The 27,006-nt window shown below is 43.5% G+C and overlaps 1 long non-coding RNA gene across 2 annotated transcripts; it reads right to left on the reverse strand.

Moving 5' to 3' along the window:
- Positions 1-243: 243 nt before the first annotated feature.
- LOC113631185 (uncharacterized) lies at positions 244-26,105 on the reverse strand. 2 transcript variants are annotated; one of them, XR_003437206.1, is made up of 5 exons: positions 22,368-26,105; positions 19,451-19,565; positions 17,317-17,394; positions 14,986-15,285; positions 11,727-14,150 (listed from the first exon to the last, which is right to left on the reverse strand). It is a non-coding gene; the product is annotated as an uncharacterized LOC113631185 (long non-coding RNA). The 2 variants fall into 2 exon arrangements; XR_003437207.1 differs by lacking the exons at positions 11,727-14,150; positions 14,986-15,285; positions 17,317-17,394 and adding an exon at positions 244-1,257.
- Positions 26,106-27,006: the final 901 nt, after the last annotated feature.

A 27,006-nucleotide genomic window follows, 5' to 3' on the forward strand; every position in this document is an offset into this window, starting at 1 on the left:
AGCTGCATGTCGGTGATGCACTTTTGTTATTATTCATTATAATAACCATAGTGGTGCTTTCACTTCACCAGCCCCTTTGTTCCAAGGGTCACAATTCATACCTACCTTCTATTCAACACATACCCACTAAATAAGGGACAATTCCCATTTTACTTCCTGGGGTACTGAAAGGATTAATTGTAGAGTTAAGGTTAAAAGCAGTAAGTTGGGGGACGCAGAGACATATGCGGTCTAAGAGTTGGGTTATTAACAAATAAACTCTTTAATGAGCAAACGTTGGAGTCAAACTCAATTATGCCCAAGAGTGTAGTTCAACGTTTATCATTGGATAAACCAAGGCAGTGTGAAAGGGTTCTGAGTTCTCAAACAGGCTTACTCTTTAGGGACAGAGTTTAATTTTAGTTTAATACAGGAGAAACATGCCCTCAGAATGGATGGGAGAAGGAACCAGCCGTTTGGTTTGTCTTAATGTTTACGAATAACAAGAAAAATAAATAAAAACGGAAGTAACGTCCAAAGAGTAACGTCTCATCACGCATAAGAGAACTTGGGGAATAGTTGCTTTTAGGGATTTGGCAACAGTGCATTCGTACGTGCTGAAAGGAAAAAAGAGAAAACCAGTGCTTTGCTGTGGGTCTAACGGACAACCAAGGGCGGGTGACACCAGCACTCTGTACCGTCAGGTCTGAAGACCCCCCAGCTCTGAGGATATCAGACCCAGTCCTAGGACTGTCTTTGGAAAAGGCACCCAAGTATAAATAGAAGTCATTTACACTCATAGAAGGAGTGTTTTTAACTCATCACAAACTGAGCTTCTGCTCCTTGAGAAAAGGATCAGGAGTGCAGAGCACCAGGGTGCCAAACGGGACCTGGATGAGGGACCCCTTGGCAGACACCTGAGGATGTCGACAGAACGGTACCTGGGACACTCTGGCCAATTTGATGGAGGCCAGGCAACACCTGACCAGGACGGTCGGAGCTGTACCCGGGTCTTATGTGCGCCCATGCCCCGAAGAAGCTTGGGTTCGTGGGGAAGTGATATTGAGCATTTCATTCAAGTTTGCGATTAGCACAGAGAGCAAAACACGGAGCAAAATCGGATACAAACATGCAGAAAGCCGAGATCTTAGCCTAGAAGACAAAAACCTTTGATCTCTAGAATTGCTGCTGCGAGACACAGGTGAGAGGAAGTCCTTCTCAGCAGACCTTTCTATGGTCTCCTTTCCAGGCCTCTGCGGTGAGGATTTGCAGGATTCTCTGCGTGGGTGACAAATATTTTGAAGCACATTGGAGATATTTTTAGGCAGAATGTGGAGTGCACCCGCCATCCCCACCCATGGACTAGGGTAAACAAAGGCTACAGAACTCCTTGCACGGGAGAAAGCATGCCTTCCTTTCACCATGATAATATTTCTGTGAGCCAGGCAGGGATATGGGCGGAGGGCAGATCCAGGACAAAGCCTCAGCTGCCTCCTGTGACTGTCATCTCTGCCTCCTGAGACCTGCAATAGCTAAAAAGAAAGGGAGAGAAAAGAAAAGAAAGAGATTTCAAGGAAAGGAGATGTCGGCAGCCTGCCCCCCCCTCCTCTTGCCTTAGAGGTTGGGGTACCTCAAGCTTCCTTTCTTTCTGTGTTAATGACACCAGATATTGAGAAGCAACTTGTATCCAGAGGCATAAAGCCACCCAAATTGCCTGAGGTGTTCTTCTGGGGTGCCCAGTGCCACCAGAGACAGCAGGAGTGTTCAGAGATGATATTATGTTTTCATTTGCGTTTAATATACGTGGAGCCAAAAGGTATACATTATTCCCTGCAGTGCCAGAGCACCTGGCAGATGGTGAAAAAAACCAATGCGATCAGCCGAAGCTCTGCTTTTAGGATTGGGAAACGGGCCAGGGACACATCGCTGTGAGCCCCACCGGTATTAAAAGGCAGGTGGGAGCAAGTTAAAGGAGCCTCGGGGTACTCTTAAGACAAATAAGTTATTGGTTTTGGCTTTTAAACAGCAAAAAGCAACAGCGTGATTTACAACCGGCCAAACAACACTGAAATGTACACATCTAAAGCCAAGATCCTCCTCCCATCCTATCCTTTCCTGCCCTCCAGGTAACTATTGTTAACAGTTTGGTATGCATTCCATCGACCACTCTTCAGTGTAACCAAGCAAGCATACAAATGCGCATCATAGTGAGATTTTTTTCTTTTCTTTTTTTTACTCCAGCCCATCAGGAAATCCTATTAGAAATATTTTCACAAAGCATCTAGAATCTGACCACTCACCCCCTCCACGGTCAGCACCCCAGTCTGAGCAGTGCCACCTCTGGCCTGGGTTACTGTCGTAGCCTCCTAAAGTGGCCTTCCTGTTCCCTTTAGAATTTGTTAAAAGATGCATGTCCCTTCTGGACCTAAATTCTCTAAACATTCCCATTCTCTTCAAAGTCAAAGCTAAGAAGCTTATCTGCCCAAGACAAGCCCTGCCCCACTCCTTCATCTGAGTCCCAACCTCCTACTCTTTTTCCAGTACCTTCTGCACTCCATCCTGAGCCCCGGCCCCCTTCAAAAGCACCAGCTACATGCCCCCCAACCTTTCCACAGCGGACTTCCCCTGTTCCGAATGTCGTTGCTTAGATTTCAGAATGGCTCTGTCCCTCTGGACCAGTGTCACCTTCTTGGTGCAGCCCGCTCTGCAAACCCTATCTTAAAGTTAAAACGCTATGTCCCACTCTACCTCCCCCTTACCACCACTTTATTTTATTCACAGCATTTGTCAGCTTCTAACAAAATTTTCGTAATTTATAGTGTCTAGTAGTTACCGTTTTTTCCCCAACTAGAATGTCTGCAGAGGTTTCCATCTGTTTGCTTGGTTTTCCAAAGGCCTAGATCAGTGCCTGGAACAATCAATGATGAACCATCAAGGAAAATTACTTTTGCATAATTGTTGGAAACCATTGTGTGACACAATCCACAGGGGTGTGTTCTATCAGTGATACACTCTTGATGAGGAACTAAACAAGGACAACAACAAAAGGATCTTGACAAAGAAATAAAGTGTAACCCATGGAGTAGAACAAGGAAATTGTGGAAAAGTGGGACCGGATGCCTCAACCGTGTCGTATATTAAGACTGGACCTTTTTATAAAATAGATAAAGAACAAGGTCCTGCTGTATAGCACAGGGAACTCTATTCAATATCCTGTAATAACCTATAATAGGAAATAATCTGAAAAAGAATATATATATATGTATAACTGAATCACTTTGCTGTACACCTGAAACTAACACAACATTGTAAATCAACTATATTCCAATAATAATAATAAAAGACTGGACCTTTTAAAACATAATAAACGGCACTTTCCCTGGAGTGTTGCCTGGTACCAGTAGTCTCACTGGTGTCATCTGCATACTGGGACCAAAAAACAAAAACAGAATAAAAATGCCAAGTTTCTAAAAATAATTTTGGTCAAACCTCATGATTTAGGAAAAGTCACCCTTCACTCTTTGTTCTCCTTTGAGCTACCTTTCTGAAAACTGGAAGTTATCAATGCTCAGCTCTGTCTGCCTGGTGCAGATATGAGAACTAACACAGCCAAGGGGATTGGGGGAGATGGAGATGAGAAACACAGATAAAGCCCACGGGAGGTCAACCCCTCCACCCTCTACTACACCAAGCCTCCCAGCCATACACCCTTGTTATAATTCATTTTGTGTACCGTGGCTCCTTTTATAGCCTCCCCGTCCCTTTCCCCATGCTGTCAAGTTGCTAGGGAAACAGTAAAGGGCAGGGATATGGTTAGGGTGAGGAGGGATTAGAATGCCCAGGCTGGGTACAGTATGTTTAGGTTATGGGAGGGGAGGATATATACTCCAGGAATTATTGTGATTGCTCTCATGTCTCTAATGGTCTGTAAATATACATGCCAGAAGTTCAAGCCTCTTTCTGCTTTGCTGGAGTTCACGAGCCTGACAAGACCGTCGGGTCCGGCTAGTGGGGAAAAACTGGCAGGCATTCAACTGAGCCGTATGAAATTCAACTGAATTGTTAAACACCTAGCTGGTATTTGAAATTTCTTCCCATCCAAGCATAGTTCTCTTCCTCCTGGCTCTTCCCTTCCCTCAGAAAAATCAAAGCTCCCTTTGATCTTTGCAAGATTACCTCCCAGTTACCACAGTATTGGCCCTACGGAGCCAGTCATATATTTGCAGCTAGATCCTGTTTTACCACGTAGCTAAGTACGAGCCCCGTGGCTCAAATATTTTCAGATCCAGGCTTTGCCTTTTTCCACATGTTGTGGCCCAGGGGAGAGGGTGGGAATGGAACACAGTGGCAGAGGATCCAGTCTGGCCGTTGCCATGGTAACTTGCTGTTGCGTGAAATCCCAGTGTGGATGGTTGAGTGGTACCCATGTGTAGCAAATGTTGCATTCATCTGTTCCTTCGCTCAACTCATCCAACAAATTCGTATCCAACACCTAATATGTACCCCAAACTGTGCCACCGTGAGGAGAGTATTTATTTTTGTGTCTGAAAGACATTATTGAACCTTACAGAGATCCATAGATACAAACCCTGTCCGTAATGATCATCTATTTTTAGAGGAGAAGTGGAGCTCCTCCATTTGTAACTACAACACAATGTAAAAATTAATCCTTGAGTAGGAGAAGCGTACATTTAAAACATGAATTCACTTCAGAACAACAGGGAAAGAGAAGAGAAGGTGACACTGGCTTTCAGATCTGAAAGGAAGCTGCTGGAACCAAGGTCAGTCCATGGCAAACTAAAAAACGGCATGAAGGTGGACCCCACTCGCCTGCCCGCTTTCGTGCCTACCGCATACCCAGGCCAGCCCCACCCCATCTTCATGCCCCCTACTCTTCTGAAGGCGGAGGCGCTGTAAAGTCAGACCCCTTCACCCCCACCTGGTCTTCAGTGTACTTTCACATTTTCCCTTTTTCCCCCATCAAGGTCTGATAATCTGCTCTCAGGAAATGACTCATGCTAAGGTGTAAATTACCAGTATTGACACAGCACATTCCCCTGCAAGGAGATCGCTGCACTTTAACAAGAGATAAGCCGCCTTTATCCACGTAAATGACGTAAATGACGTTGGGCCTCAGGCTGCCGGGCGCTTGGAGGAGGAGGGAGAGAATTGCTAGAATTGCTAGAATTGCTAGGAGGGGCAGCTCCCTCATCCGGATGCGGGGTCTACTCCCCCTTCTTTATGGGCTTATTTTAGGGCTTCCCTCCACTCAAGTGTAAGCTCTTTGGGGGCAGCTTTGCCCATCTTGTGTACCTCTACAACTGGTGTGTAGAACAGTGCCTGGCCTGGAATGGATAAGTAAGGGTTATTTGTTAAGTGAGGGTTTAGGGAACGTTGTCCGTTTCTAGGGCCTGGCAGCAAAACTGACGAAGAGAATGGGAGGCAAGAAAGCCTGAAATTTTTCAAATAAATACAACATTTTTTCACATAAACTACATGTTCATTGTTGGAAAAACATATTTTAAACAGATAAGCAAAAATAAGAAAGTTAAAAGCGTTCATAATCCTGTCCCCAGTCAATTATTGTTAACATAGTGACGTAACCCCATTCAGATTTTTATCTATGTCTATATCTCTCTTGTATATATATACTTTAACAAAAAAAAAAATCAGCGTCCTTAATGCTTTATGATTTGCTTTTTTAAAATATAATAAACCACAAACATCTTACCATGTAGTAACATATTTTATAATCATTTAAATGACTGTCTAACAGTCTAGCACCTTGCGGTACCAGAAGGCCCTGTTTTACCAATTCCCTATTGCTGGACATAGGTTGTTTCCAACTTTTCACTATTATTTACAAAAATACAGTTAAGAATGTCTTTATCGCTAAATCTTTGTGCTTGTTATTTCCTCATACAAGTGAAAATATCATGATTAAACACTGGCAATATTTATTGAATGCACTAGATATGTCGGGATATTTAACGTTACTGTATTTAATCCTCTCCCAAGCCCTATTTTTACCAGATGAAGAAATGACCTAGAAGATACTGAGTAATTTGCCCGAAACTGTGAGTCATGTGTTTACTGTTTTGGATACACATTGCTGAATTGTCTTCCGGAAACACACTTTGGAATGCTTCAGGGAATAACTGGGAACCTGCTTCATCAGGTAAACCCTCTACTAAGGGAAATGGTACACAATCTCCTTTAGTGAACAATTCGCATGTTTTATTGACCCATCAGAATTTGTTTTCCCCTTACATTTACCCAAAACCTTTGTGATAGTTTAATCACCTTGTACTTGCTGGCAGCAAGGTGTCTTTTGACTCGCTCTCTAAGCGAACCACACTCAAGAGACGCAGTGTGGTCCTGGGTTCAGAGTCCTAAAACACAGGCTTGACCCCTGAGTTCATCTCTTTTCCTGGGGTGACGTCCTCAGGCATATCAGTTCACTTACCCCAGCTTTGGTTTCCATATAAAATGACAAAAATAATATTGGCCTAACTCATCTCCTAGGTTGCAATGAGAGGAGAAAATGGAATTGAAGGAGCTTTGCTGGAAAGAACAATGGAATGTGAGGTAGTGTTATCAGTTCCAACATCTTCATATTTATCACGACCCTTAAATCTATTACCTGGTACTTTATTCAGGCCTTAGCCTTTTTAATAAGTAAAAGCAGAAAGAGGAAAAATAAAGATCGGAGGGAAAGGAAGATAGAAAAAAACAGAGGTCAGAATGGAATGGACTGTGGGATTGGGGGACATTTGAGGGAACACCTTGTAAGAAGGAGCAATTAATTGAAATTCAGAACAGGCTGAATGAAACCGGATTATACATTCCAGTGCCTGTATTCAGTGGGTAGTGCATTAGAGAAAGTACTCACGGGAAACCTAGCCAGACCTGCAAAAATCTGCGAGCCACACCCAGAATTAACTTTGCATCTCATTTTCTTAACCTTTAAAATGAAGGAGTTAAATTATATACTTGGACTCATTTAGTCCTGAATTCTACAATTATTGGAAGTATTTCTTATCAAATTCCTTTGTCCTCGGGACTTTGAAAATTTCTTTCCAAGACCCTGGACTTTAAGAAATCTGAAATCTCACCCTGCAGGGATAGAAGAATAGATTAATAGCGCCCTGTATCTGTTATTCCAGATGTGGTCCAAAAGGTGTTTTGTCTTTCTGGCAACCACAACCCAACATGAAGTGACGGTTTTACAGAGGATCCCATCCCTATCGCTAGCAAGGTCTAGCGAGCTTGAGAAAATCCACTGTACAGAGTTGAATTTTTAAATTTAATGTCTGCTTGCTAATCAGTCATTCCCAAAGGAAAGAAAAAGAGGTTAATCTAATACAGGCCTTGAAACAAAGCAGAAGATTAAAGTTAGCTTCTGAGTCAGGAAGTATTCAGAGTCGAGCACAAAGAGAAGGAAAATGGATAATAGATATTAAGCATGACATGTCAGAAAGAAACTTGAATGATTTCTAAATAGAACTATTCTCTCCCTTAATTTCTTAAAGATGCACTTGCCGCCCACCCCCCCACCCCCAAGGATGGATAGGAAACTAATGGCTTTCCTTCCCTACCTTATTTAAATCTGAAAGCTGAATGTCATTTCACTGCCAAATTATTCTAACATTATTAACCTGGCTTTTAAAAGGCAAAATGGGATGTTCCTATGAATGGCTTGAGACAGTAAAAATGCAAACGCAAATTTACAAAGCTGTTAGTTCAGGGAGGGGGGCTGAGCCCAGAAGAGTGGGTCCTGAGGTTCACACACTGGTTTTCCCATTCTGTGGGAGCCAACAAAAGGGGTTCAGCCCAGGTATCTCAAATTCTTTGCGCGGAACCTATTCTCTTAAAGCCCATTATGTTAGATTACAAAGCTTTGTCTTTTTTTTTTTTGCCATACGCCGGCCTCACTGCTGTGGCCCCTCCCATTGCGGAGCACAGGCTTTGGACGCGCAGGCTCAGCGGCCATGGCTCACGGGCCCAGCCGCTCTGCAGCATGTGGGATCTTCCCGGACCGGGGCACGAACCCATGTCCCCTGCATCGGCAGGCGGACTCTCAACCACTGCACCACCAGGGAAGCCCACAAAGCTTTGTCTTAAATCATTTAAACAAGAAGTTGGGCAATGACTTCTGTGAAGAAACCCAATTCCTGGAACCAAACAGATGAAAAAAATTTTTTAAACTGATAGGTGGCTACGTGTCTTGTAAGTGGTAGTTTGGAAATAAATTTATTGGAAATGATGGGAAAGGAATGAAAGTTACTGAAGTGGATGGTCTCAGTTACAGAGGCTGACCCCGGTTTTAGGGGTTACCCTGAAGTTTTCTGTTGTGGGAAAATACCCAGGAAGTGACTGGGCCAAGCCCATCATTATTGGAGGCACGTAGAAGAAAGTCAGGATTAGCTGTGGATCTCTTCTGGGAACACTCTGGAAAGGAGTAGTCAGGGTGCTGGGATCAGGCCAGCCCCGCATGGCCTCAGTTTGCAGGAATAGAGGGAAAAAAGGATGGTATGTAGGAAAAGCAGAGTGGTCCTGAGCACTCAAGTGGAAGGGGACAAAGGAAGGAGTAGCATAGTAAGTGTGGTGGCATCAGTTGTGACAGTCCTGTTCTGTGCAGGATTGAGCCCAGGGGTCCCTGTCAACCTCCCCAACAAGTGGAGTGTACACACCTCTGAATAAAACAGTTTCCCCTTCAGCCTGCTCTGAAATCCCCACCTATTTCCCTAAGAGTAAAAATGTATACCCCGGTGCAAAAGCAAATAAGCATTTTTGGGAATGTTGGAATAAATTAAACCTTGATTACTCATGAGTGTCTTGGAAAATTTGCATTTACCAGAAGTTATCCCTTTTGCAGGAATTCTGACGAAATAGGTACAGTTATTTCTGTATTAACAGTGGAGAGAAGGAGACAGGAAAATGCTTGCAAAGGTTTTCATTCATGAATGTGTTTTTTTTTTTTTTTTTTTTTTTCCGGTACGCGGGCCTCTCACTGCTGTGGCCTCTCCCGTTGCGGAGCACAGGCTCCGGACGCGCAGGCCCAGCGGCCATGGCTCACGGGCCCAGCCGCTCCGCGGCATGTGGGATCCTCCCGGACCAGGGCACGAACCCGTGTCCCCTGCATCGGCAGGCGGACTCGCAACCACTGCGCCACCAGGGAAGCCCCCATGAATGTGTTTAACAAGTATTTACTGCAGCAACGTGGATGGACCTAGAGATTATACTGAGTGAAGTAAGTCAGACAGAGAAAGACAAATATCATATGATATCACTTATATGTGGAACCTAAAAAAATGATACAAAGGAACTTATTTACAAAACAGAAACAGACTCACAGCAAACAAATTTATGGTTACCAAAGGGGTAAGGTGGTGGGGAGGGATAAATTAGGAGTTGGTGATTAACAGATACACACTACTATATATGAAATAGATAGCCAACAAGAACTTACTGTATAGCACAGGGAACTCTACTCAGTGTTCTGTAATAACCTATATGGGAAAACATCTGAAAAGGAATAGATAGATAGATAGATAGATGTATAGCTGAATCACTTTGCTGTACACCTGAAACTAACACAACATTGTAAACCAACTGTACTCCAATATAAAATAAAAATTTTAAAAAGAACCCAGGGCTTCCCTCGTGGCGCAGTGGTTGAGAGTCCGCCTGCCGGTGCAGGGGACACGGGTTCGTGCCACGGTCCGGGGGAATCCCACATGCTGCGGAGCGGCTGGGCCTGTTGGCCATGGCCGCTGAGCCTGCACGTCCAGACACTGTGCTCCGCAACAGGAGAGGCCACAACAGTGAGAGGCCCACGTACCGCAAAAAAAAAAAAAAAACTTTGCAATGGGCCAAAAAGAACCCTGAATATTCTTTCAATGAACTATTATACATTATCTAGTGGACCTTTCAGAGTTAACTGATGCCATAGGATAGGTGCCTTTCATTGTCTTTGAGCCATTTTACAACTTCATAAATTACAGAAAACTGATAGTAATGCAAACGAATCTTGTCAATAAAGATGCAAATGAATTGTGCCCAGCAGAAATTCAATTGATTTCTCCCAAGTGGAAGAGACTGGTTTTGCATTTATTAGGAAATCCTCTTCAGTATTACCGATTGCCTGTTTAAACATCTGTTCTATGGATTCTCCTTTGAACTGGTTGTAATATCTTACTGGTTTCCTCATTAATTGATGGCTTAAATAAAATCTTTGACATGTGTTCACTTTATAGTTGTAGGAGAGTCATAATTTTACCATTTTGAATTTTTTTCTTTTAACATTGGAAAGGTATAAAAGTTATTGATAACTAATGCCGTATTTAAAAGGATGAAAAAAATTTAGAGCAAGACTTATCTAATACATGTAAGTAGATAAATTTACTGATGATAATTCCTCCCAAAGAATTGTAAAACCCGTCTGAATCTATTTCCTTGCAGTCATTTCCTTCAGAAAAATCTATCAGTTCAATTTTTTTCCTAAAGAAATCTCACCTGAGCCATCCTTCCTCCTCTCCCACTGAGGATGATTTGCTCCACTGCAGTCCTGGGACTTTCCCTTCCCTCTCTGAATTTCTGGTCCCATGTTTTCCTCTTTCTTTTTTTAACCCCTTGTTTTTGAGAGGCACATGCTACAGTATCATTTGAGAAAGAGTTTACGAGGAATACATTTTTGAGACATTGCTAGTCTTAAAATATAGTCGTAGTCTACTCTTACTCCTGTTTTGTTTTTTTAATTTAGTTATTTATTTTTGGCTACTTTGGGTCTTCGTTGCTGTGCGCAGGCTTTCTCTAGTTGCGGCGAGCGGGGGCTACTCTTCGTTGCAGTGCTTGGGCTTCTCGTTGCAGTGGTTTCTCTTGTTGCAGAGCATGGGCTCTAGGTGCTCGGGCTTCAGTAGTTGCAGCACGTGGGCTCAGTAGTTGTGGCTTGTGGGCTCTAGAGCACAGGCTTAGTCATTGTGGCGCACGGACTTAGTTGCTCCGTGGCATGTGGGATCTTCCCGGACCAGGGCTCGAAACTGTGTCCACTGCACTGGCAGGCGGATTCTTAACCACTGTGCCACCAGGGAAGTCCCTTACTCCTGTTTTGCTTGGCTGGGTATAGAATTCAGCTCCCCCTCTACACACACAAAAATAATAGTAATAATCGTTTCTTTCGAATTGTGAATATGTTTTTTCATTGTTTATTTTGCTTCCCGTATGTATATTGAGAAGACAAATACCATTCTTATTCTTCCAGCAATGATCTAATTTTCCTCTTAGAAACATTTATGTTTTTTTCTCTTTATTCCCAATTTATGGGTATTTCATGATGAGACACATTTATATGAATCACTTTTTTCTTTCATTGTACTGTGTCCTTGGTGTATTCTTTCTATCAGAAAACTCAAATTCTTCTCTTGTGAAATGTTTACTTGTATTATTTTAATACTCTTCTTCCTCCTCTCAGTTTTTTGGTTTTTTTTAAAATTTCTATTTCTGGAATTCTTATTATTTACTAAGTTGATTCTCCAAGTTTCTTAATTTTTCTCTTTACTTTTCAGGGTTTTTTTGTGTGGGTTTTTGTTTTGTTTTTTTAGTCTTTACTCTATATCTAAGAAAATTTCTCTAACTTTATTTTCCAACCTTCTTTATTTTCCTTCTCTCATATTTCAAACTTCCAAGAATTCTTCTTGTCTTGAACTGCTCCTTTCACTAAGATGTTAGTCTTATTCTATGGATGCAATAACTTCTCTTGATCCTCTGAAGATTTTAATTATAGATTTAAAATTTTTTCTTCTATTCCCTGAATTATTGCTCTTTCCTAAAACAATTTCCTCAACTCAGGGAATCAGCTGAGTTCCACCTGGTTTCCTCTCCCTGAACCACAGGCTGGAAACTGTCTAAGGGCAGTAAACTGGAGAAATCAGAAGACTCACATGGTTTGCTTTCCCTGTTTCAGGAATCAGTGTGCTTCACTGCCTGATGACCATTGTTTCAAAAACTGTTGTTTTATATATTTCATCAGGTTTTGGGTTGTTTCCATTAGGAGGGTAAATTTAGTCCCTCTTACTCTATTTTAAGAAGAAACAAAAGTTCTGTGTATGTGTACTTATTACTTGTGTGAAAACAGTTACATTTTTGAGATCTCATTGTTCTCATAGTTTATCCAATTTATTTTCTTAGTCTTCTTGATATAGTATTTCTGTCACTTACTCCTACATTTATCTAACTGTAGTAGACTGTGTATAGCAAACAATGTCTCAAAATAGTCCTGAGAGTGGGAAGCCTTGTTTTAAAGTTTCTAGTGTCTTTTAAAGTCACATAATGTCTGACCTAGGGCTTGAAATACATTTTTTATTGTTGTTTGGTGAAGAAAGTGTTCTTCTATTATCGTTTTCCTATGTGTTTGCATGTTTGTCTGTGTTTCTAAATCAGAACTAATTATTGAACTTCATTAAATGTCTTCTGGCCATTGATTGAGGTGAACATTTTTTTCTTTGATCTGTATTAGTAGAATGCATTATCATAATATATGTCAAGTACTTAGCTTGCGAAATGAATTTTATTTGCTGTATTTTAATGTTTTGTTGAGTTATGTATTTTTAATATTTAATTTAAGATTTGTCAGCCCTATTCTTAAGTGAGATTGGATGTTAGATTTCTTCTTTAGTGCTATCTTTGTAGGTTTTGGTACAATGTTACTTTGGCTTTCTAAAAATAATTTGAAAGCTTTGTATATTTCTCAATGCTCTGGAACAGGTTAAATAGCACTGGAATTACCTGTTACTTAAAGATTTGAAACAATTCACCCATGAAGGAATCTACGCTATATTTTCAGCAGTGGCCAGCAGGTGTAGGAGTCAGGGAGGTGGGTAGTAGATCTTTAATAATTTTTTCCATTTCTATTGTGGTGGTCATTCTGTTTCATGTCTTTTTATCTTCTGAGGTTAATTTTGTTCTGTAGAAAATTATCCTCTCATCCAAGTCTCCAAATATATTTGCATATTGTCTTGCAAGGTGCTGTTTAATAGTGCTTTAAACATCCTCAGAATGTGTGGTTATTTCTAATTTCTCATTCATAATTATATCGATGATTGGTGTTGGTTTTTACTTTTGTCTTCTTCATTAAGCTGGGTCAGGGTTAGCATATGGTTAAGATATAAGGGGCTCCCAGGTAAAAATGCCTGGATTCAAATCATATCTCAATTACCATTTGTCCTTGGTGTCTGCATCTATAAGCGGGTGTATCCATTAGGACAAACTAGGTTATACCAAGGAAATAAACAACGTCAACATCTCCCTGACTTGCCCTCCACCATGCTGCATGTTCACTGCAGGTCAGCCTCATCCCTTCTTTATGTCCCATTCTCTCTAGGACCTCAGCTAACAGAGCAGTCTCTTTTTGGAAACTTGCCTCTTATCAGAGACGGAAAATAAAAGAACTCAGAGGTTCAGATGCTGGTTCTTAAATTTTCTGTTCAGAAATGATATCCATCACTTCTGCTGGGATTTTACCAGCTGCAGCAAGACATGGCCAAGCCTGCATCAATGAAGCAGATAAATTTAATCCTTTCTATGGAGGGACAGCAAATATCTTGAGGGATTCTACAGTCTACTGGAATAGATGACATTAATAAGTTTGTCAGGATCAATCCACACAGCTTCCTATGCATGTGCTCAAGCATAGTAAAGACTTACTGAATTATTCCATTCAACAAATATCACAGAACACCTGTTACGTGCTATGCATTATTCCAGGGATAGAATGTAAGTACAGGGGTTCTTAGTTACAGATTTATTCTAGCCAGTTTAATCTGAAGAATTGAACAGTTCCTGTGTATTAGCTATCTCCCGGAATCTGTGGGAGGCCCAGAGAATCTGTATGGAGGCTACCGATGCAGAAACAGTTCCCAGTTCAACCACAGGCCTACTCCAGGCAGAGCTCACTGCCCCACAACGGGCATGAACATGACAGACTGTGCCCACATTGCTGGATGTCAGATGCCAGAACTTTCACCACTCCTGTCTTCTAAAAGCTTGATGCCTTCACCACCATCCTGGCTAAAAGATGCATTCCTCATGGAACCTGCTTCTTCATATTATCGCTCCTCAATCAGCCTCACACAGGTTAGTGTCACTGGTAGAGCGTGGGCCACGTGCCTGAACTGAAGTTGCAAGGAAAGATACATGAGTTCTGCATTCTGTCTTCAAGATATAGGACTCATAATGAAGAGAACTGGCCACATTTTTACAGGTGGGTCAGGGTTAGCATATAGTTAAGATATAATGGGCTCCCAGGTAAAAATGCCTGGATTCAAATCATATCTCAATTACCATTTGTAATTACCAGATGACCACATGCATGATAAACATCTACCACCTAGTATGAGGATAAAGGTATATGGACAAAGGCTCTCACCCTTTATAGTTCAACAGAGATACTGATATTAATTAGAATTTAATCAAATATAAACATGTAAGGAATTGTACACAGTTCTATGAGAGCTTAGCATGTTCAGGCCCAGATAGATGGTCAAAGTTTCCCTGAGGAAATGGTAACTGAGTTGAGAGCTGAAGAAAACGCGGGATAGGGGTTTATCAGACTGAAGGTGCAGAAAAAGCATAAGAGGCAGAGGGAAGGATTTGGGCAAAGGCTCCTCTTAGGAAGGATCTGAGAACCTCATGAGGGACTGAGAAGTCCTCAAGTCAGGCAGGTGGAAATACACTGGAGAGGTGGGCAGGGCTGCCCCTCGGAGTCTCCCTCAGGGCTCTGAGACTCTCTCCTTGCCTGGGGAGGGGGCGGCATCCCCACCCCTTGTGAGTCAGGCAGTGAACAAGGAAACAGGGACGTGTATAATTGTAAACTTTCCCCAGGGGCTCTCATGCACTCTCAGGATTTGGAAGGTCAGTCTGGCCTAGCGCTCCCCCTTCAAGTGACTTTTCCAAAGGTATCAGTAAGGGCAGTGAAAGAAAAGGAGTGATTGTTCTTTAAATACCTACCATTTGCCAAGCACTGTGCTTATGGGCTTTACAGAGATGACCTCATCAGTGGGTGTATTTACAGCAAGGAGGGAATTAATTCCCAGCAAGGTTAAGTAACTTGCTCAAGGCCATGCATGTAATGAGGAATAGCAACAGGCTTTGTGCTCATAGCTCTCTGGTTCCAAACTCCAAAGCCTTTCCATAATACTGTGTAACCAACAGCAGGTTGGGGGAATGAGGCTCCAGGCCAGTGGTTCCCCAAGTGTGGTCCTCAAACCAGCCACATCAGCGGGTTTAACAGAAACTTGTTGTGACAACCTAAATGGGAAAAGAATTTGAAAAAGGATATAGGTATATGTGTAACTGAATCCCTTTGCTGTACACCTGAAACTAACACAACATTGTGAAACAACTATACTCCAATATAAAATAAAAATTTAAAAAAACCCAGGAACTTGTTAGAAATGCAGATTCTATTACATGTAGGGTGGATAAACAACAAGGTCCTGCTGTATAGTACAAGGAACTGTCTTCAATATCCTGTGATAAACCATAATGGTAAAGAATATGAAAAAGAATGTATCTGGGCTTCCCTGGTGGCGCAGTGGTTGAGAGTCCGCCTGCCGATGCAGGGGACGCGGGTTCGTACCCCGGTCCGGGAGGATCCCGCATGCCGCGGAGCGGCTGGGCCTGCGCGTCCGGAGCCTGTGCTCCGCAACGGGAGAGGCCACAGCAGTGAGAGGCCCGCGTACCGAAAAAAAAAAAAAAAAGAATGTATCTATGTATAACTGAATCACTTTGCTGTACAGCAGAAATTAACACAACATGGTGAATCAACTATACTTCAGTAAAATTTGAAAAAAAGAAAGAAATTCAGATTCTCAGACCTCACCCCAGACCTACTGAATCAGACCCTCTGCAGGTGGCCCCAGAGAATGACCTGAGTCTTAGCCAACCGTGCCGGTGAGTCTGAAACACACCGAATTTTGAGAACCAGTGCACAAGGCTAGTCGTTCTCAAGGGTATTTGATGAAGGGCCCCTAAACTTGCATCTACGACTTTCCTTGCCTCTATTCGCCTTCAAACCAGAACAGCCGTCTTAGCAGGGCTTTCTAGGAAGGATCTCGCACTGCTGCCATGATTCTGCTGTCAGCAGCAGCCCAGCGAGTTCACACCAGTCCATATAGAACCGGTGTGTTCACAGATGCTATTGCCCTCCTCTAAAAATAGTCCAACAGAGCCTGCTCCAAGGGCCTGTGAGTAACACCATGTGCTTTCTCCCCTCCCCTGGAGAATAGAGAGCATAGGAGGAAGAGAAAGAGAGACTTCCTGTCCCTTTGTACTTGTAAGAATATAGAAGAATGGGGGGAGTAGCCTTAGTGCTCCAGAAAGAACTCTCACTATCTTTCATAAAGGAAATCCAGCAAGAGGGGCCCTAACTGGGCAGAGTTACCCCAGGGAAGCAGGAATCCATCACTTGCTCGTGCATTTTTTAACGATCTTAGCAGCTGAAATCTTGTTTAAAAGACCATGGTAGGGCTTCCCTGGCGGCGCAGTGGTTGAGAGTCTGCCTGCCGATGCAGGGGACACGGGTTTGTGGCCCGGTCCGGGAAGATCCCACATGCCACGGAGCGGCTAGGCCCGTGAGCCATGGCCGCTGGGCCTGTGCGTCCGGAGCCTGTGCTCTGCGACGGGAGAGGCCACAACAGTGAGAGGCCCGCGTACCGCAAAACAAAAAAAAGCATGTTGGCAGTGGAGTGGGCAGGGAAATCAAGGAAGTGAGATGCCGTCTGCAGGGCACCTGGAGGGGGCAGGAGAGAGGATTGCCCGTCAGCCCATCTGGGTCTGTCTGACAGAGGGATTTGGGGGTTTGCAGTTTACCCGTGAGATGCTGCCTTTTTCACACCGCTGGAAGAGCTCCCTCCCCTCTGTCCCCCTCCCCAACTTCAGCCATCACCCTCACCTGCCAGGGCCCCAAACAAGTTCAAGGTTTCCCCAGAGCATCCATCTCAGGAAGAGTGACCCAGTTTCCTGTCCCCTGAGAGGGCCTGGCATCTGGGAATTGCTGTGTCAGGTCACACTGCCTCTTTGTCATTTGCTCAAGACTTGTGTCAAATGTCAGCTTGGTGCCAAGACAGAGCCCAGATCCGAGGGTACGGTGGCGACACCAGCCATACAATCTTTACTTTGGGTTCAAGTCCTCAAGCAGAATTATGCTGACCCACGAATTTTCAATCAGGGCCCTGGGCAGTTCAGAGGGTTGGTAGAGGGAAAGAAGGATGTTAAAGAGGAACCGAAAACCATCGATTGCTTCAGTCAACAATGACGAAAAAAAAAAGGAAAACTCACGCAGTTATGCCCACAGGAATCGTGCTTGTCCCTCTGCCCACGACAGAGCCCGGCCAGCTTGTGAAATCTCAGTAGCCTCTTTATATGGTAACAAAAGAAACAGTGAGAAGAAAAATCTTTTGTTTTCACTCAGCAGACTCCTCCGGTGGGTGTCAGGTGTGTCTCTTTCTTTTCCTGGAGAATAGGTTTTCTGTTTGTTTATTTGTTTGGTTTGCTTGTTTTTACCAGGTTCTCATTACAGGGGAAGGGCCTGGATTCTCAATGAGTATTTTGCCTTAGCAAGGCTTGTACAGCGATGCACCATTTATGAACTCTACTTCGATGTTCACGTGAAGAATGGAAGTGGGGACTAAGCTGATGCTAAAGAGTGAGCCGAATTATTTAGTGGACTTCATCAGAGGGCTGCTTCTGCTTACCCTTAAAAACGAGTTCACCAGCCTCTCACAGGAGGAGGAAACTAACACTGAGGTTAAAGAATTTCATCAGCATGAGTCCAACTCAACATCCCTCAATCAGTGGGGTCCAGAGGTGCTGCTGGGAGAACCATTTTTAGAGGTTCTCCCAGCCCACAGCTCTGACTGGAGCCCCTTCAGCCTCCTCCTGTGCCCTCCTCACTGCCAAATTGAATGCCTTGCTCTCAGATGAATGTGAACTGAAGACATATGTATGCAGTAAACGTTTGTCATTTTCCCTTCAGTCTCCCAGCATCTTCAACACCCTTCTCGTGACTGGGCGATTCCTCCATATAGACACCAGACATTCTCTTCTGGACTGCTTTGCAGCTGGGGCCTGACATATGACTTAGATTTTGACATCAGAGCCACCTGCTTCAGACTTTGCTTTGAAGCCTGTAGCATAAAGGAGTGGGTACCGTGCAGATTCCATTTTGGTGAGCATGTTGGCAGGCAGATCCAGTTTCCTAGGGCAACAGTGATGGGGGATTCTAGCAATAGCTCCCAGTGTCCCAGCACTAAGAGGGGGGCCAGTCCTCTGCCACCCCCCGACTAGATCCTCTACCAAATCTTAGCCATCTCTGACTACATAGCCCTTAAGCCCAGTTCGCTCGTCCTGACGGAGATTCTTTAGGTTACCCATTCTCCAATAAATTATTTTTCAGCCTAAACTTGTCCAAATTGGATTCTGTTGCCTGCAACTGAGAATCCTAAGTTATAAACATGTTCCATCTCATTCAATCCCCCATAACAGCCCTGTAGAATAGGGTTAACCTCAGTTTACAGAGGGGAAAACAGAATCTTAGCAGTCACTAAGCCTAATGAATGGGAAAGCTGAGATGTTTTCTTTTTCCGATTTCGTGGACTCCCATCTTCCAGTGAACTTGGAGTAATACTTTATTTGATTTTTCTGCCTCTGGCATTCTACCCCAAACACAACGGTTATTCTTTCTCATTGCTCTAGGCACTTAGGTCTTATCTCTCTGTGTGAACTTTCAGCTGCTGGGACCCTATCTAATACTTATGTTATATCACAGCTAGCTCTTTTCTCTTTCCCCTCTTCTTACTTATCATTTTTATACAACTAAAATCTAATTCAAATGAAAATATTATAGATAACATTTCAGTGTGTACCTCTTAAAATCGGCACGCAGCCTATGGAAATCCATGGAAGGAAGGAAGGAGGGGGATATTGTTGCCAGGTACCCCGTCTCCATCTTGCCTGCTGGTGGGGTGCAGAAGAGCATCATTTCTCCTTTTGCAGCTGTGGTCTGCTGCCAGCTACGCCCACCCCTTCATGCATACCTGCCGCAGCCTCTCTGAGTCACTCAAATCTTCTTGCCTCCAAAGAAACTCAAAACTTTCCCTCCGAACTCTTCATGAGTTCATCTCCTTTAACCTCCCCTTGCTGTCAGCTCTGGGGCAATCGGACCAAGGCTGTCCTAAGCCTCAGAGTAGTGTAGCAAACAAGATCTGCCCAGCCTGGCGTTCCAAGTGGAGTTGCAAGCAGTTGTTAATTCCCTAACATGAAGCCTGTGTTCCAGCTTCAGTGTCACCAGTCACAAGCCACTGGGACCCCCCCCCGCACTGCCCACCTTGCAGCAAATGAGGTCTTTGACCATGTGGCAGCCACATTAGGCTCCATCTCTCCTACCTCCTCCATTTTCCTTCTTCTCTCTTACCTCTAGGGAGATATGGGGGATTCACGCTCCTCGAACTTCAACAACCTCACAGCGTCCTTTGGGGCTTAGGATTCTCTCTCTGGAATCTTCCCTACTAGTGAGCACGAGGTGGGCACTACAAATGAGACCAGAGAAAGGAAGTATGGAATGGAGACAGAGAAAGTTGCAGTCTTTGAAATCACTGCCTGTCATGCAGATGTTGTTATGGACTGAAGGTTTGTGCCCCTCAAAACTTACGTCTTAAAGCCCTGACTCCCACTGTGATGGTATGTAGAGGTGGGGCTTTGAGGAGGTAATTAGGTTCAGATGAGGTCAAGACAGTGGGGTCCCCATGATGGAATTAATGACCTTGGAAGAAGAGGAAGAAAGACCAGATTCCCTCTCCCCCCTGCATATGAGGACACAGTGAGAAGCCAGGAAGAGGGTCCTCACCAAGACCCCAGTCTCCCAACGCCTTGATCTGGCACCCTCCCAACCTCCAGAACTGTGAGAAATGAGTGTCTGTTTAAGCTGCTCAGTCTATGGTATTTTGTTACAGCAGCTCAAGCAGACAGGCAGATGTTATCCCACTGTGGCCATTGTTGATTCATTCTTCGGAGAAACAATAAAAAGAGGAGTGGAAAATAAGCAACTAATATTTCCCAAGTTTCCTGTCTGTGCTATGCTCTATTCCAGATGATTTAAGTTTTTTCCTTAATTTTCACACCACCACCACAGTATCATCTCTTTTGTTTCAGTTTTAGAGATAAGAAAATTGAGCCAATAAGAGAACAAGTAATCAAAGTTATAAAGGCAATATCTACCAGAACTACGATTTGAACTCAGAACTTGTTTAAATTTAGTTTTTTATTGAAGTATAGTTGATTGACAATTTGTGTTAATTTCTTCTGTACAGCAAAGTGACTCATTTATAAACATACATACATTCTTTCTTATATTCTTTTCTATTATGGTTTACCCCAGGATATTGAAAATAATTCCCTGTGCTCTGCAGTAGGACTCTGTTGTTTATCTGTCCTATATGTAATAGTTTGCATCTACTACCCCCAACCTCCCACTCCATCCCTCCCCCACCCCCCTCCCCCTTCGTAAGCACAAGTCTGTTCTCTATGTCTGTAAGTATGTTTCTGCTTCATAGATATGTTCATTTGTGCCATATTTTAGGTTCCACATATAAGTGATATCATATGGTATTTGTCTTTCTCTTTCTGACTCACTTCACTTAGTATGATAATCTCTAGTTGCATCCGTGTTGCTGCAAATGGCATTATTTCATTCTTTTTTATGGCTGAGTAGTATTCCATTGTATATATGTACGACATCTTTTTTATTGAACTCAGAACTTTTGATCCCGAAATTTCTACCACAGTAAAATGAAACTTTTGAACAAGACCTCCCTTCTTAGAGCACACACAGCATAATAAAATGCAGATAAACAATGATTTTGTCTTTTAAAGTCCAGACTGTTTTTGCTTTGGGGTATTTTGAGAAATACAGATGCTGGTTACTTCTTCCTTAAACCGGGTTATTTCATGCAATAATAACTCATAAAAATTATTTCCTTAGCTGACAAGTCTAGAGATTCAGGCACAGACATATCTCGTTCATCTTAATATATCTCACAGCGACACCAGTAGCAAAATGCAACAGGAAAATAACATTAAGCCCCAGCTGGCCTTAAAGTGTGCAGGAAAATGAGGCTAGCGCAGTCTTCACACTGTCAGGCCTGTCTTCGAGGCAAATTTTTAATGGACTATAAGTGAAAAGCCTACAGCCAGAAAACACTGGCAATTCTAGAGTTCTGCCTCCAAAATTCCAAGTGTTATCCCTATTTGCATAAACCAGGGATTTTGAAAACTACCACAACAACCCAATATTATGCACTGAATCAATTTCAAAGGTCTGCGAAGCAAAGAGAGAAGGAAGCCTTCCTTTTTACTTTTTTTTTTAACTTATTTTTTTATACAGCAGGTTCTTATTAGTTATCCATTTTATACATATTAGTGTATATATGTCAATCCCAATCTCCCAATTCATCACATCCCTTTTTACTTTTTTCTTCTTTTTTTCTTTTCAATTGAGCGTGTGCTGCCCAGATCTCAGGGTTCGAGGAATATGGAAGATGGTTCTGCTAAACAACCAGAAACATTAATGCTGATTCACTCCAGATCTAGAAAAGCAGCAAAGGAGTCTTTTACTCCTGGTGATGAAATTCAAAGAGAGAGATTGAAAGAGACAGAGAAGTAGTCCCCCTTTGGAATCACAGTGTTGTTTTCTCCCCCCTTCATCTGTTACATCTTTCTTCACCACTATCCTTCCTTTCGTATGACAGATACTCAGCAAATTATAGTGAAAACTGCTTTGCCACCATACCTGGAAATTTGGGGGTATAAACTGTACCCACTAGGTGGGTTTGAGGTCAGCTGATGGGCAAATATTCTTCTTCTAAGTCCTCAGTACTACGCCAAGTGCTAGAGAAAATGGAGGTGTTTACAAACTGATCCTTATGCTGAAAGGGTGTATATACTTTTATGGAAAAAGATAATCACAAATGAAACAAGAGTGAGCCAATTAAAATATTAAATTATTACACTTTCTGGCATATACTACAAGTGCTGTAAGGTTTCACAAGGAAGAGGAATTGATTTGAAGGTTGTGGGTAGACAGAATCAGGTTTGCGAAACTCCTTAGCATCAACCTACCCCTTCCACAAGGCCAGCTCCGAGCCTGGAGGCTTCCCTGCCAGGCCAGTTGGCACCTTACTTTGGGATTAACCATAAAGACTTCAGACATTCATCCCTTACTAGCTTCCAGTTCAAATAAACAGACATGTATTAATAAACGACCACGTGCAAAGTGCTTCCTGTCTTTTGAAGACACAGTGATCCCTAAGAAACCAGCATTCTTCGACACTCACCTTCAGTCTTTGGATGTGGGCTGCTGCAGAAAAGAGACGTGTGGCCTCGGGCAAAGCAACTCTCTTTAGCCAAGGTAAATATTGCAAAGCGCTGACAGCTAAGGGCATCCGCACATAGCACTCCTAGCAGGTAGAGGAATAAGCCCTTCAGGTGCTGATGGGGAAGCTAGACGGGGCATCACTGCATACACTAGTCTTTCCTTTATACCATTTAAATCCACTACTTTAAGTTCTGGAAACATCTCCTCTAGAATCCCAGGGTGGGTTGTGAGGGGTGAGGAGATTCTTTTGAGGGAAACTTAAAAGAGGAAGGTTAGCCCTGGGCGCTACCGCTGGTTTCAGGGTCAAAACCAACAGTCATTATTTCCTTCCTCTTCAACCATTGTAGATTCTTCTACCTCCTGGCCAGCACTTCCGGGGTCTTGGTGGCTTACTTCGTGGCATCACCCATGTCCTCATCCCTGAGGAACCTCAGTCCTGGTCATCCTGCCTTTATCAGACTGTGGCTGCTGCACTCTTTTATCATCAAACAAGGGAATTTTGAGAGGCGCCCAGGTGACTTCCTGGTGTCTCCATTGTATAACAGAAACCATACCTGGTCCCGATGATCAGGGTTTATTACCCCTGTTGGACTGCGACGTGAGCTCACAAATACAGCCATCTCCCCTTGAATCAAGCTGAGGTTTTTGCCTCATCCATCAGCTGGTGGTTAGGATCCTCCATATGGTCATAGGTGTGAGCTGAGGGAGAGGTTCTGTTGCAACGGTGATCCTATCTGGGCTACTTGCTCGCAAATCTTGCTTGTCCAGAAATCTTGACTATTTTTATTGCTCAAAAAAAATCTCTATTTTCTATAGCACTGGCCCTGCTCATGCTTCCATCCTATGCGTGCTGCTTCCCTCTTGCAATGGATGGTTGTTGGACCTGCCCAACTTTGTGACTAGGTGGACCCAAAAGAACTCTGCCCATGATGGACACTTTTGACTCCATGATCATTGGTGTCTCCTGATCAGTCATTCCATCACTTCCATGGCTCAGTAGCACGCCAGCGGCTGTTTTTAAAAAGGTATAAAGTTATTTGTTAGAATTGGTATGGTCTTGCTCTAGAATCCTATGGTCTGTGTTGTGATTCTTCTTTGGTACTTAGTATAACTTCTATGAGGAGTCTTTTCCCACCACTGGGGATACTTCTAATCTTATAGGTCTACTAGGTCATAAGGTCAAATAATGCATAGCAGCGTTGACCTGCTTCAGGGCTCTTTCCTGCCCCAGCCCCCAATCAGAATTAGTGAACTTCCACGTCACTAGGTATATCAGCTGCAGCAATATTCCAAGGTGTGGAATGTGCAGCTTCTAGAACAGCAAGAGGCCCACCAGGTGTTGAGCATCCTTCTTTGTGCCAGGAGGCACAAGATGAAATAATTTGCCCTGTTCTGATATACCCCCAAATAACTGGACACCTAAAATTGTTGCTAATATGGGGCCCCCAAAATTTTCAGGGTTTTTTCTATCCTCTGAAGTGTATGGGGTTCCAGTGAACTAGCCATTATTTTTTTCATCTGATCCAATTAGCATGATTCCATCCATATAGTGGACCAGTGGATGTTCTATGGAATGTCCAGCCAGTCCAGATCTCTGAAAGTTAACATAGCCTTAGAGCCAGACTATAAATTTATATAGTTGTCCAAGTAAATTTATAGTATTCCAGATATGTTTCTCTGATAGAGATACAAGAGAATGGATTGTCCAGATCAAGGACCACATTTCATGAATCTGAGGCTATGCTTACCTGATCTAAAAAAATACTCTCAGGAATCAGCTGCAATTAGCACCAGTCCTTGCCTGAGCTTGTGGTACCTACAAGCATCCCACAGGAGCCATCTGGTTTTCTCAGGCTCATACTGGTGAATGTAATGGAGATAGGATGGGAAAGAATTTCAAGGATGACACTGATTTCTTTTGTTCCCCAAGGATATAGTATTCTTTTTCACTTACTACCCTGCTAGAGGAGCAGGGTGCAATTTCAGAGGCTTCCTTCCACCCAGTCTTCCCCATTACAATAGCTCTCACTGCCCAGGCCAAGGAACCAATGTCAAGATTGTGCCTACTACCAAATATGTCTTCTTCAATTATATACCAGGGACGGGAAGAATGACTCCTGGCTGAGTCCATGCAGCTAGTGGACATTGTGCTTAGCAAGAGCTACCCAACTTCATTATCCTTAGAGTTACGTTTCCCATATTTCCCAAACATGGCACTTTGGAGAACATTCTCTCCCACAAGAATACTTTTCCAGTTCACCTCCAGTCTATGTGTTCACAAGTGCACAGCTGTCTCATGCCAGGCACTGTCTGGTGGGTGGAGGTCCCCATTGCCAACTGAGGGGCAAGTGACCCAGCTCCAAAATCTCATCCTAGCATCTGGTTTCTCAAACCACTCCTGGCACCAACTGTCATGGGCTGAGTTCCCAGGAAGCAGACGCTGAGACAGAGGGTAGCATGTAGGAAATCTATTCCAGATTGCTCCTGCGCGTGATACCTGTGGAAGAAAAAGGGTTCAGAAGCAGGACTGTGCAGAGGGAGAAGCTGGGTTAGAAGGCAGTTTTGACAAAGCATCAGTTGACTCATCAGGCAGCTCAGAATCGGGGATGACCTGGAGGGCTGTGCAGAGTTGGGGCAAAGGGCCAGACGTTGTATCCACATCAACTAGGCATTAGATACAGGTTGACTCAGGAAGCGGGTCTTCAATTTGAGTAAGGTGACCCTTTTTAAATAATTCTGAAGAGGATGGACAGCTGAGGGCTCTGTGGACAATGCTCCCTGCAGCTGGAGGAAGAGGGTCCTTCAGTGTTACCAAGGGACCTAGGCAACACATTGCAGCATGTACTCCAGCCACTCTCTTCATTGTGTAAGGAGATGGGATAACAAATGAGGGCTAAGAAGCTTCAGAGGACCAACTTTGAACATCTGGCCCTGGAAGGCCATGTGCCTTCCAAACAGAAAAGGACTGTCTTGTCCAGAAAAATCGTGTGGATTAAATTGAAGAAAGGTTGCTGAGTCAGCAAGGTAAAGGCACTGCATGAAGATTCAGGAGACAAAGATTTTGACCTTTCCTTCCTCAGCTACTAAGTGACCAGGAAAGTCACTCCACTTCTCTGTCCCTCACTTTCCTCATCAGAAAATGAAAAAGGTACCTAGAGGGTAATACAGGAGAAAACCTAAAGGACCTTGGGTATGGTGATGACTTTTCAGATACAACACCAAAAGCATGATCCAACAATGAGATACAACCGCACACTTATTAGGAGGGTGTGAATTCAAACCACTGATGACACCAAATTTTGGTTTGGAGGATGTGGAGTAACAGGAACTCTCATTCATTGCTGGGGGGAATGCAAAATGGTACAATCACTTTGAAAGACAATTTGGTGGCTTTTTACAAAACTAAACATATTCCTACTATACAGTCCAATAATCACGCTCCTTGGTAATTAAACAAGGTGAAACCAAATAAGAACAGGAATTACTTAGGAGGAAATAGCCTGGAGCTTTGAGAGTGACAGGATGGAGCAGGGGTAATGTGCAAGGGCCCAAATTTAGGTTGAGGGGCACACGGTAGCTGCATCATATAAGCTTCCAAGGCGTATTAAGGACTTTTTTTTTTTTTTTTTTTTTTTTTTTTCGGTACGCGGGCCTCTCCCTGCCGCAGCCTCTCCCGTTGCAGAGCACAGGCTCCGGATGCGCAGGCTCAGCGGCCATGGCTCACGGGCCCAGCCGCTCCGCGGCATGTGGGATCTTCCCGGACCGGGGCACGAACCCGTGTCCCCTGCATCGGCAGGCGGACTCTCAACCACTGCGCCACCAGGGAAGCCCCCATATTAGGACTTTAACTCAAGAGCAACGGAAAGATGTGGAAGGGTTTCAAGCAGAGTAAGAGGTGATTGAAGCTGCAGGAGAAATCTAAGCTATTTTAGGATATTTGCAATTGCAGTAGTAATTCAGCAATGGAATAGATTCTCAACAGAGCTTGGGGGAACATTCTCCCAGAATAAATTGAGTTGATAGTTAAGGAAAATAAATAACTTCACGTGGGAAAGTTGCAGAAGAGAGTGCCAGGGGGCTGCAAATTAGGTCAGAATTGGGGTGGGAAGGGTGGACAAAGCAAAGATTCCAGGCTCTTGTCCCTGAGATTGGAGTCTTCAAAGTGGGAAAGGAAGGGTAGACACTTTGCTCCTTTTGTCACAAGCTGAAAATCTATTCTGAAGGGATATAGGAGCATTTTCCTGTTGTATCTTGGGATCGCTAAGATGCAGGATAATAGGACAATATTTCAAAAAGTGTAGGAACGATTATGGCAGCCAGAAGAACTGCTCCCCCAAACATCTGCAATGACTTTTTCAGAGACTCCTCCATCCACATCAATGGATGAGCACAGCCTGTCCCCAAGGTGGGCAACTTGTAAGAAAGAGAAATAGGAAAGGAGATGGTCTTAATTTTCAACAGATTCTCAGAGAACTTTTTACTTTTTCTACCCAGTCTCCCTAATCTCAAACTAAACTCTGTGACTCCTTTTATGTTATTTCACAATTTCTGCTACTTAAGGACGAATAGCTTCAGTGCTGGAGTAGGGAAGCTTGTAA

Source organism: Aethalodelphis obliquidens, unplaced genomic scaffold (assembly GCF_003676395.1).
Source record: "Aethalodelphis obliquidens isolate GAN/ISIS:26980383/991018 unplaced genomic scaffold, ASM367639v1 scaffold31, whole genome shotgun sequence".
NCBI lineage: Eukaryota > Metazoa > Chordata > Mammalia > Artiodactyla > Delphinidae > Aethalodelphis > Aethalodelphis obliquidens.